We start from the raw sequence: 11,284 nt of genomic DNA on the forward strand, positions 1-11,284 counted from the left end.
TCTTTGCTCGACTGTTGAGCTGTTCTCGTTTCGATTTTGATTAGTTTTGTGTACTAGCGTGCACAGGAGGGGCAATTTTTTTCTCTATGGTGCATTTAATCTGGGGACGGGGAGTACTCCAAAGTGCGTGGTGGATGGTGCTGTCTACCGAAAACTGTTTCTCTACTGTTCAATTCAAGGTTGCAAAGACTCATTTCAGCTAAAATAATGTTTTTCGGAATAATAAAACCAAAAGATGGTATGATGGCATGTTTTACTTGTAACTTACAAGAAGAGGTTACAAAGTATGCGTTGGAAACATAAAACCTGTAAATTTTGCTTTCTATGAGTCACAATCAGCGATTTGCTGATCGCTGAGTGAGTGAGTGAGTGAGTGAGTGAGTTTGTGAAAAATCGCTGATTGTGACTCTCATGAAGTGAAATAAACAGGTTTAATATGTCAAACACATTCTTTGCAACCTCTTCTGGTATCCTACCAATTCAAAATTTGATCATGGCATCTAATTATTTCATAATTTAGAAAAACATTGTTTTAGCTGAAATGAGTCTTTGCAACCTTGGTTCAATTTAGACAATTCTTCATCTTCTTCAATGCAAACAGCTTTCAGACAGAAAATGGAAATTGGCAATTTAACCCCAGAGACGATGTCGATGATGATCGGTTCGTCAAATGGTTGTGATAGTAGGTCTTTAACCGAAATGATACATTTGCTGCAATGTTGTTGCCTTGGTGGTTGGATTGAGCTGAAGTCACGTCAGATGGTGGTGATAGCACCGACAAACCGACATGAATGACCAATAAGAATCGCATTCTCCTTTCGCATGCACACTGCGCCGACAAGTACAAGGGTCAAACAGTGCGTAGAGCAGTAAACAAACAGTATATTGCTCTTGATCATTCCAATCTTGATCAGTAGTGTTGAGTACTTGGTACTGATGAAGTCTGCAAGTAGTAGACGAAATACGCGTATCTGTCGAAAGAAAAGATTTTGTCCTTGCACTTTGCTTGTACTCCAGCAGTGCTGTCAGCCATTGTACTGGCACCGTCAAAACATACTGCCATCACCTGCTTCCCAGAAATCTGCATCACTGTCAGGACCTCAGCAATAGTATTGAAGATGGTCGTCACATCTGTTTTCAACACCCGTCGCACACCCACGAATGTTTCCGTCGGTCGATGACAATCGCCAACTGCTCGTGGTGGCCACAATCGCTCGTATCATCTGCAATGATTGCCACTGGTTTTCCTCGCAAAGGTTTTCGCAATGTTCCGCAGACATTGTGCAACGACGTAATACACTTTCCGCTCCTTCGAATGTCCACGAAGCGGTCGGCTACTTTTGTTCCATTATATAGCGATTTTGTAGCTGCTTTGCGTTGTTGATGGGTATCACTGCGATTGTGTTTACCCAGCAACTCGGTCACTTTCTTCCAATTTCTGAACCCTGTAGGAATCGGACAACTTGGATCGTCCGAAAACACCGGCAGTAAAATGTTTGATCGTGTAGAATTGGCTCTGAAAAACCAGAATAACATTGAAAATAGTTTTTTTTTTAAGTTTTTAAATTTTCTTGGAAGTTAAAGCTACAGTAATCCAAAATCTGTCTTTAAACTTTGTAGAGTTGCGAAAAAGTCCATCCTAAGAATTCCTTGAGGTTCATTTTCAAATTTCGAGAACTCTATGAGCTCTTGAAATTCTTCTCAGAAGTCCTCTGGAATCATTTTAAGAACTCTTCTTGCCTTTTACTCAGAACACCTTGTAACTGAAATTCCTTTAAAGTTTCAGAAGAATTTCCTCAGTATTATCCAGAAATCATTCTCGAAATGAGCTATTAATTATCGGTACTCCCTTGCAATTTTCCTTAAAATCCTTTTGAAATTTCATTCAACATTTGATTTTCTCGATATTCTTTTCGAAATTATATTAGAACTATCTGAAGGATTAACTAGAAATCATTCGCAGAATTTTTTTGGAATGCTCCCCAGAAATTCTTTGGAACTGTCCTCAGAATTCAATATCCTTGAGGTTCTTCTCGGATTTTTTAGAAATCTCCTAAGGACTCTTTTGAAATTAATCTCAGAAGCTCACTGGAATTATATTAAGAACTATTCATGATTTTTCTCAAAACACCTTGGAACTGAAATTCTTTAAGAGTTTCAGATTTTTTCCTGGAATGAGCTAGAAATTATCCTCGGAATTCACTTGAAAATTTGCTTAAAATCTCTTTGGAATTTCACTCAAAATTTGATTTTCTCGGTATTCTTTTCGAAATTATCTTTGAACTATCTGCAGGAAGCACTACAAATTATACGCAGTTTTTTTTAATTCTTCCCAAAAATATTTTGGAACTGTCGTAAGAATTCAATGTACTTGAGGTTCTTCTCGGAATATTTTAGAACTTTTTTTCTCAGAACGCCTTTGAATTGAAATTCCTCTAAAGTCTCAGAAGAATTTCTTCTGTACTCTCCAGAAATTCTTTTCAAGAATGAGCTTAAAACTAACCTCGGAATTCCCTTGAAATTTTCCTTGACATCCCTTTAGAATTTCATTCAAAATTTGATTCTCTCGGTATTTTTTTATTTTCGAAATTATCTTGGAACTATCTGCAGGATTCACTAGAAATTATTCGCAGTATTTTCATGGAATCATCACCAGAAATCTTTTCTTTTGGAACTGTCCTCAGAATTCAATACCCTTGATGTTCTTCTTGAAAGTTTAAGTTACCCGCCCATTCACCAAAACGTTTTAGTTTTTCTACCAGAAATGTTCAATAAAGCTTGCCCCTCCATTCACCAGAACTTCGCAGATTTTACACCAGGATTTTTCAATTCAGCTTTCCCTTCCATGCAGCAAATTGTTGCAAATCTTACACCAGAAATGTTCAATACAAACTTGCCCCCAGAAAATTTTACTCCAGAAAATTTAAATTGACCAGAACGATGCAAAGTCTCCACAGTTAATGTTCAAAAAAAATTGCTTCTCCAATCTTCTTATTGGTGCAGATTTACTTTTTTTTCATTTTCTATCAACAGAATGTTTCAGCACAGACAAACAGACAAAACTCTTTTAAAAAGTTTTTCTTGAAAACGTAGTATCTCAAAACATAGGACCACAGTAACGACATCTCTCAGGCATCTCGCGGAAAACAAGCTTGCTCTCTAACTCGCAAACAATATTGCATGAAAGTTCTATAGAATGTATAGAAACGTCAAAGTGATCCGATGCCAGCGCTGCGGCGAGTAGTTCGCGAAACTGATAATATTCAAATCAACCGTTAAATGCGTGAACGAAGATACATAATGAAGTGTTACGTCTGTTTGTCTGTGGTTTCAAGTTTTCCACCAAATAAAGCTTGTCCCTATTTTCAAATTTTTCCCCAAAATTTTCAGTAGAGAAGCTTCTCTCTAATTATAAGAATGGTATAAATTTTACACCAGAAATTATCATTAAAGTTTGTTTCTCTATTTAGCAGAAGGATGCAAATTTAATACCACAAATTTTCCGAAAAGCTTACCCATCCGTTCACCAGAACGCTGCATATTTTCCACCAGAAATTTTCAATAAAGCTTGATTTTAAATAAAGCGATTTACCAGACCAGTGCAAGTTTTCCACCAGAAATTTTCTGTTCATTGCATTTATCAGAGCGATGCAAATTTGGCACCAGAAATTTTCAATAAAGCAAGTTCCTCCATTCACCAGAACGGTGCACCCAAAATTGACAGTGAAGTTTGTTTCACCATCTTCATGCACCAGAATGGTGCATAATTTGCATCCAGAAAATAGATCAAACCTACACCTACCTTGCTTCTACATTCACCACAGTGTTGCGAACTTTCCACCAGAAATTTTCATTTAAATGTGCATCTCCAAATTTTTAGCGTTGTTCAATTTTTCCACCAGAGTTATTCATTTTGATTAGTCCCTCCATGCACCACCTTGATGATATTTTATTGGAGCTATCTGCCAATGAGACACCAGCGGGCCATTCGAAGAAGGTGCTAATCAAGCCCAGCGTGTAGCCAACCAGTATGCAGTACTCGTGGAAGAAAATGACGATGGTGATGCCGTTCCCATTGCTAGAAGATAGCGAATTCCCCCGCCAGATATTCACACCGATATCCAGTAGTAGCAAATCTCAAGAACTGCAGCTAGGGAGAACCAAAATGACGGAGCTCAGAAGGAAGATCGATGAACTCTATGTGTTCGTAAAGGATAAAAACAATTTCTCGCAGATCTCCACCGATCGCTATATTTCTCTCGCGGAATCTGATCAGAACGGCAATAAGCGCAACCATCAAATTCGGACCATTCAATAAAAGATCGTTGAAACTCAAGCCCTCTACTGTGTTACCGTTTGTAACATTTGTTGATGTATTTCTGTATGTTTATCGTATTCTGCATGTCCATTTGAATTTAAATAATAATTGCCAATTTGATACCCCTAGTTTTAGTACACTATACAGTACCACAGTTTACTACCAACTGCTGGAATAGGTGATGAGCCAAAAATTTGAGTTCAGTGGAACAGAAGAGAATGGGTACGAGAAGTACAGAGAAAGGGAACGGCGAGTAGCACGGAAACTTCTCCCGCCACTTGCCAAGTAACCTTAAACGAGAGCAGTTGAACAATCTAAAAAAAACCGTTAAAATTATATAGAAGACAAGTAAGAGTGCCATAGTAGCAGGAGTGGAGCGAGAGAGTCAGGTATGGTACAGGGATGGAAAAGGTCACATGTCACAATCGGGCCTAAGACCGTTTCTTTTGTGCACTATAGGACCCGTTAAGTTTTTCCATTAAGAACGCTCGATCGAGGGGTTCGGCCAGATCACGCCGACAGGCCTTCCGTGAGCGATTGACCGCTGGAGAGCCAGTTCCGTTCGACGGCCCGGAGGATAGGACCACTTTGGACCTTTCCATTCCGAACGAGTTCCAACCGGATTCATACCCCGATCGTTCCCGCAGAGCCACAGAATCCTGAGAGGGACCCGCCAGTACCCCGTGTAAGGTGCCGGGACATAACCTCCCACCGAAGAAGACACCTCTCCACAGTCCACCATTGTGACTTGGCATACCGACTGGCGCCACCAAACGCCCTTAAGCAACCACCGTCACCATCACCAACACCGTAGTCTCCGGTGTAACCACGGCCAGCGTCACCGCCATAATCGCCGCCACTACGGACGTTAACAACGCCGAATCCACCACCAGCCTGTACAACATCACCACCGCCGTATCAACCACCACCACGTGCAGCATCACCGCACAAAAGACCCAGCAGTCGCCGGCCGGCCAGGTATCTGAAGAAAACCTACACTATACACGCCACACACACACACACCCATAGAATGTAATTGGTAGGGAAATAAACCTCTAAAGTGTAATTCATTAGCTTTTTCCCTTCAATCACACTATATCCGAGTTCTGATTAGCCCGGTAAATCACTCCAGCCGACCTTGAGGCTAAGAATTGCCCTCCAGATCGAGATAGCCATCAAAAGAGGTCGTTGAATGACCCACCCTCATTGGTAGGCCGTTGCTTAGCCAAGCCCGCCGAGGTGTTTGTCCTGGTAGCCCCCTAGGTACCCCACCCTAGCAGCAACAACTGTTGCTGCCGCATTCCAAATTAAACGGATCTTGTTCGGCTTTTTGGGATTTTGGACCACTCCAAGTGGCAAATACCATGTTTGTCGCTGGTCCACGGATTCCATCTCTGACTTCGATGCTCGATGTGCGTAGCCTTTCTCGATGTAGCTCTGAACTAATTTCTTCACCTTGGTGTACATTGTACAAGTCCTGGCTCCGCAGTAAACGCTTTTCCAAGCATTTCAAACGGCGGAGTGCAAACGGATAGGAGTCGGAACGGTTATGTTCATCCTCCTTCCACAGAAGTCCAACTTCAAACCCTGCTGGAACGTGAACAGTTGTTCTCTCAAGAAAATCAGCAGCTCTCTTGTTGTCTTCCGATTCAGGTTTCGTAGTGATACAGGACTCATCAATTTTAAAGAATTGCTTCATCAGGTCGTGCAGTGTTGCGTTATCTGGAACTTATTTTGCCTGGTCCACGTGGAAATTAAGCTGTTCTATGCCTTCCGAATTTGAATGCTGACCGTAGATGCTCCAACCAAGTCTGGTTTTAGCGGCTATGAGTCCTCCATAACCTCCTTCCCGTATCTTCAGCACGCTGATCAATTTCACGTTATCGACTCCAATGATGATCCTTGGTCTGACATCCGAGTAGCTTGTTATCGGCAGGTCCTTGAGGTATGGATGTACACGACAGATTTCCGCGTAGTTTAATGTCTGGCTCGGTAGCTTGAGTTGTTTTACCGTTCGTATGTTCATCAATGAATATTGTTGCTTCATACTTGTTCCGGAAACCATCAACTGGATCCGCAGCGACTTTTCTTCGATCCTCGTAACGTCACCTGTCCAGCAGAGATGCAGTGGTTCTTGTGGACCTTTTACTCCAAGCAGTTTAGCTACCTCAGCTTCCATTATCGTCGCAGTTGATCCGTCGTTCAGAAAGGCGAACAGTTTTACCTCTTTACCGTTTGCGTAGAGTATAATCTGTAGGTAACGAAGAAGAGAACATGTTTTCAGAAAATGGTGGTTCTGGTGTGTAATGTTACTCTCATCCACTGGAGCTTTGGATGTACTAGACTGGCTGTTACCTGTATCTGCGGAGTGTAGCAATGAGTTGTGACGTAACCGGCAATTCTCGAATCCGCATTCTCGCTTGGAGCGATACGGCCAAGATTTGTGCGGCACTAAACATATACGACACAAACCTCTTTCACGGACTGCTCTCCATCGACTATCAACGTCCAACCGTTTGAACGAAACACAATCTGCAATCCGATTGCCAATTTGGCTACAAAAGGAACACGTCTTCACTGGTGTATGTTCCGCAGAATTTTGTGATGGTTTCGTGACATGCTCTTTGATGTCCTGGTTCTTGCTTGACTCCGTGTGGTGAATAAACAGTTTCTCCTTCGGTAGCTTGTCACGATTGTTCTTTTTCGGTTTCGTACTAACAGCATAACCCTGATCCACATGCATGGTAACATCACTAGCCATTGCCACCAATCGTGACATGACATCACTAAAGGTTCCTAGATTCACTTCTAGTATTCCAATCTTATAGCTTGCCCACTCCAGCTTAAAGTTTGATGGTAGCCTTCCACCAACTCGTAAAGCAGCATAGGATTCGAGAGGTGCTGTTGTCTGTGCTCAACCAGATTTTGAACAGCCATTCCATATCTGATCAACGTTTTTAATTCGTCCGCCTTCGGAAAAGGCACATTCCGTAGCTGTCTCAGCAGTGCGTTGATGATGACTTCTGGTTCATACAACCGCTGTAAAGTCGCCGTAACATGAGGAACTGACTCCGGAATCAGTAAGCGACTACGCACAGCCTCTAAAGCGTACCCTCTCAAACATTGCTGCAGACGGGCTAAGTTTTCTGCATCACTGTATCCGCATACTTCCGTAGAGTTCCGGAATGAGCTGTAGAATATTAGCCAGTCTTGAGGATCACCAGCAAAGACCGTCGTGTAGCAATTTGCACTGCAAAGGCAATTTGATCATTGTTCTGCCCGAACTATATGGAGCTGCTGTCGAAACTGATACACGTGGAACGCTCGTATTCAATGTTGAATATGGCTGCTCATATCCAGGAGGTACTACTCCTGCCCCTTGAGGTTGAGCATAATAAGACGTACGAGGAATCGTACCAGAATACGTCATTGGCATCGTTACTGAGGACGAACTGATCGTTGGGAAACTGCATATAGGCGGAACATCAAGCCACAGCGGTGGCACTGATGCTATCGAACGAGCTTTGGGAGGTACACGGCTATCCCATGGTCCTGGAACGGATGCCATAGTTACCGGCACATTGTACGCAGCCTGATTAGGCCCCGACGGTGGCTCTAATGGCAACGGATCATACTCGAGGAAGGTATGATATCGCGACGATTCCAGCCCCGGGCGGCGGCTGTGGAACCAAAGAAATATTTGACGGTGGATTATGGTATGCGGTGTTAATCGTCGGAGCTGTCGATACGAGATCTATTTCATCAACATGGTACGCCATCTGTTCTGGTCTCGTAAATCGCCTTGATGCTGACGATACAGTCACAACGGTTGGAATGGATATTGGTGGTATTACCAACGGAGCACTGACAACAGCGCCCAGTACAGGTGCTGGCACGTGTACATGGGCTGACGGAGTGGACACTCTGGTGATTGGAATGGACATAGGCGGTAGCAGTGGCATGGACATAGTAGTAGCACCCATGATCGAAATAGCTGGCTGTACTTTCGACGAAGTGATTGCAACCGCACTGGAAACTGCTATTGGCTGTAGCACTGGCACTGATGAAAGCGTGGTGACGTTGCCCGACGTAGTCACAATAGGCACAACTGGCGCTGACTTAACAATCGCGACGATGTTAGAAACAAGCTGTTCAGGTCTCGGTGGTTCTACTGGCACAAATGTTAACGACGAGCAATTTTCCATCGTTCTAGTTGTCACAACTAGTGGAATATTTGATATGGCAGAATCATTCTTCGGAGTACTGCTCACTGAGGCTTCCGGAAGTATCTGACTGGCAACGTTCGGTTCTCCCAACGGTGATACTGCTGCAGGATCTGGAGCACTAGGATCAGTATTGGCCGAAGTAAACTGTTGCGGGTTGTTGTTGGACGACGAGGCAGCAGTCTTATTGTTAGCTCCTTCTGTCTGTCCTTCCTTTTGCCCCCACTTCTCCGTATTCTTCTGGACTACCCGTAAACACACCCTGCTCTTCCTACTAGCTGCCTCGCTAGTTGCATCATCATCGTCGGCCAGGTCTGCTTGAAGCAACTGGAATCGCTTTTGTATCAGTTCCTGTTCCGCCTGAAATCTCATTTGCCGGAATCTTTCAGCCTTGACGATCTGCTGCATACGGATCCTATTGTCTTCTTCCAGCTTCTGCAGATCGAGTGCTAGCTTCGCCGATCTACGGCTACTACGGGAACTTCTGCTCGATCGTCTCGACGGTACAGATACACCATCATCATTTTCCGTACATTTGATACATACAAAGCTGCGATCCAGTGTTCACTCGGCTGTCGACAAAAGCAGGCCACTCTCGATGTGTGCTACGCGATCGTCTGTTTTCTCGGCAGCAACCATTGTGTGGTCCTCCTCATTGTTCTTCATCAGCAGTTCTTTCGGTCGATGCGTCGTCGACTTTGAAAAGCAACCGTTTCGTGATGAGTGTGTGAGTGTTGACCACGTTTTGCGTCCATTGCTGCAATGGACGCGCTCTGACCCTCGTTGGCGTACAACAATTTGCCATACAATGAAACTTCTGGAAGCGGCTCCAGTTCTGATGGAGGAGGCTTTTTGGATAGCGGAAGATAAAGTGTTTATTGTGTTGTACCTTTTGACTATAGTTTTAAAATGTATTGTATAGTGACCAAGAATCCTCGGCTCTGTAAAGTTAATTCGGTTGAGCCTTATCAAATAAATTAATAAACAAAAAAAAAAAAAAAGCTGCGATCCGGATCAGATATGGATATGCAAAGTTGAACGTCAGTCTGGCCAACTTAGGAACCATCAGCACCTTCCGCAAAGATGGTAGGGAATCCATTATCGACGTCACTTTCTGCAGTACGTCGCTAGTGACAAATATGAACTGGAGAGTGTGCGAAGAGTACACCCATAGTGACCATCAGGCGATCCGGTACAGTATCGGCGAACGGACACCGGTGGAAATGCGGAGGACGAAAGTAAGCCAGCGGAAATGGAAGACGAAGGCATTCAATAAGGACCTCTTCATCGAAGTTTTAAGGGTAGACAACAGCATCCCGGGTCTAAGCGCGAACGAGTTGACCGAATTATTAGCAAGGGCATGTGACACAACTATGCGGAGAAAACTGGAACCAACGAAAAGGTGGCGTCCAGCTTACTGGTGGAACGAGGAAATTAGCACCCTCCTTGTCTTCTAGCCAGAAGGCGTGCTCAGAAAGCAAGAACAGAAGCAGACAGAGAGGAGCGTAGGGTGGTGATCCGAGAGGCCAGGGCTGCACTGAAACGAAAGATAAAGCTGAGCAAGTCAAATAGTTTCAAGGAGCAGTGCCGAGATGCTAATGCCAACCCCTGGGGCAACGCATACCGAGTCGCGATGGCGAAGATCAGAGGTCCAACGATGCCGATTGAAATGTGTCCCAACAAGCTGAAAGTCATCCTGGAGGGACTTTTCCCTCAGCATGACCCAACGACCTGGCCACCTACACCATATGGCGAGGAAGATGGAGACCACGTTGAACAAGTCTCCGAAAAGGTTGAAGGAAAGAAAGCTCCCGGCCCGGATGGAATTCCCAACGTGGCGTTGAAGGCGGCGATCCAGAAGTTCCCGGACATGTTCAGGATAGTGCTGCAGAAATGTCTGGACGAGGATCAGTTCCCTGATAGGTGGAAGGTACAAAAGATTGTGCAGTTGCCAAAGCCCGGAAAACCGCTGGGGGATCCTGCATCGTATAGGCCAATATGCTTGCTGGAAAGGGAGATCGACGGTGGATGCAATTCGGACAGTGATTAACAGAGCCGAGAAAGCTTCCAAACAGAAGCGGAGAGGAAATCGCTACGGCGCCGTGATTACGATTTATGTGAAGAATGCATTCAATAGCGCCAGCTGGGAGGCCATCGCCAAGGCGCTCCATAGAATGAGGGTTCCAGACTACACAGCTTAAAAAAAGTAGTGTACATTTCCGTTACTATGATGCACATAAATGGAGCGTCATATATCATACAAGTTTAGATTATAGATCGTGTAAATTTATGAGACATGTCATGCAATATTCCATATATTGTATGCAACTGTCCACTTTTGTTTGCAACATTTCTTGCAAGCTGCTTGTTTACGTGGGAAGTTTACATGCATGAATGTTTGCATGCATGGATGTTTACATCGCCAGTAAAATTCAGAATTTTTTGGTGTGTACCTCTGCAGGATTCTAAGTAATTAATTTCAGAATCGGGTCCTGGTCTACGTGACAGACACGGGGCAGAAATCGCTTAGAATCACGGCGGGAGTTCCACAAGGCTCCATTCTAGGTCCCACGCTGTGGAACGGAATGTACAATGGCGTGGTGACGCTCAAGCTACCCAAAGGAGTTGAGATCGTTGGCTTTGCGGACGATGTCGTCTTGACGGTAACCGGTGAGACGCTGGAAGAAGTGGCGAGAGATACGATTGGTAACTGGATGCAAGGAGCGAAGCTGCAGATAGTCCT

General features: G+C 44.1%; 1 long non-coding RNA gene across 1 annotated transcript in view; it reads right to left on the reverse strand.

Moving 5' to 3' along the window:
* Positions 1–11,284, reverse strand: part of LOC135704239 (uncharacterized) — a 456,675-nt gene that overhangs the window by 157,676 nt on the left and 287,715 nt on the right. The gene's annotated exons all lie outside the window — the stretch shown is intronic.

The sequence above is a fragment of the Ochlerotatus camptorhynchus genome, unplaced genomic scaffold (genome assembly GCF_037179485.1).
Source record: "Ochlerotatus camptorhynchus isolate MF236.1 unplaced genomic scaffold, CSIRO-AGI_Acam_v1.1 ptg000232l, whole genome shotgun sequence".
NCBI classification, from domain to species: domain Eukaryota; kingdom Metazoa; phylum Arthropoda; class Insecta; order Diptera; family Culicidae; genus Ochlerotatus; species Ochlerotatus camptorhynchus.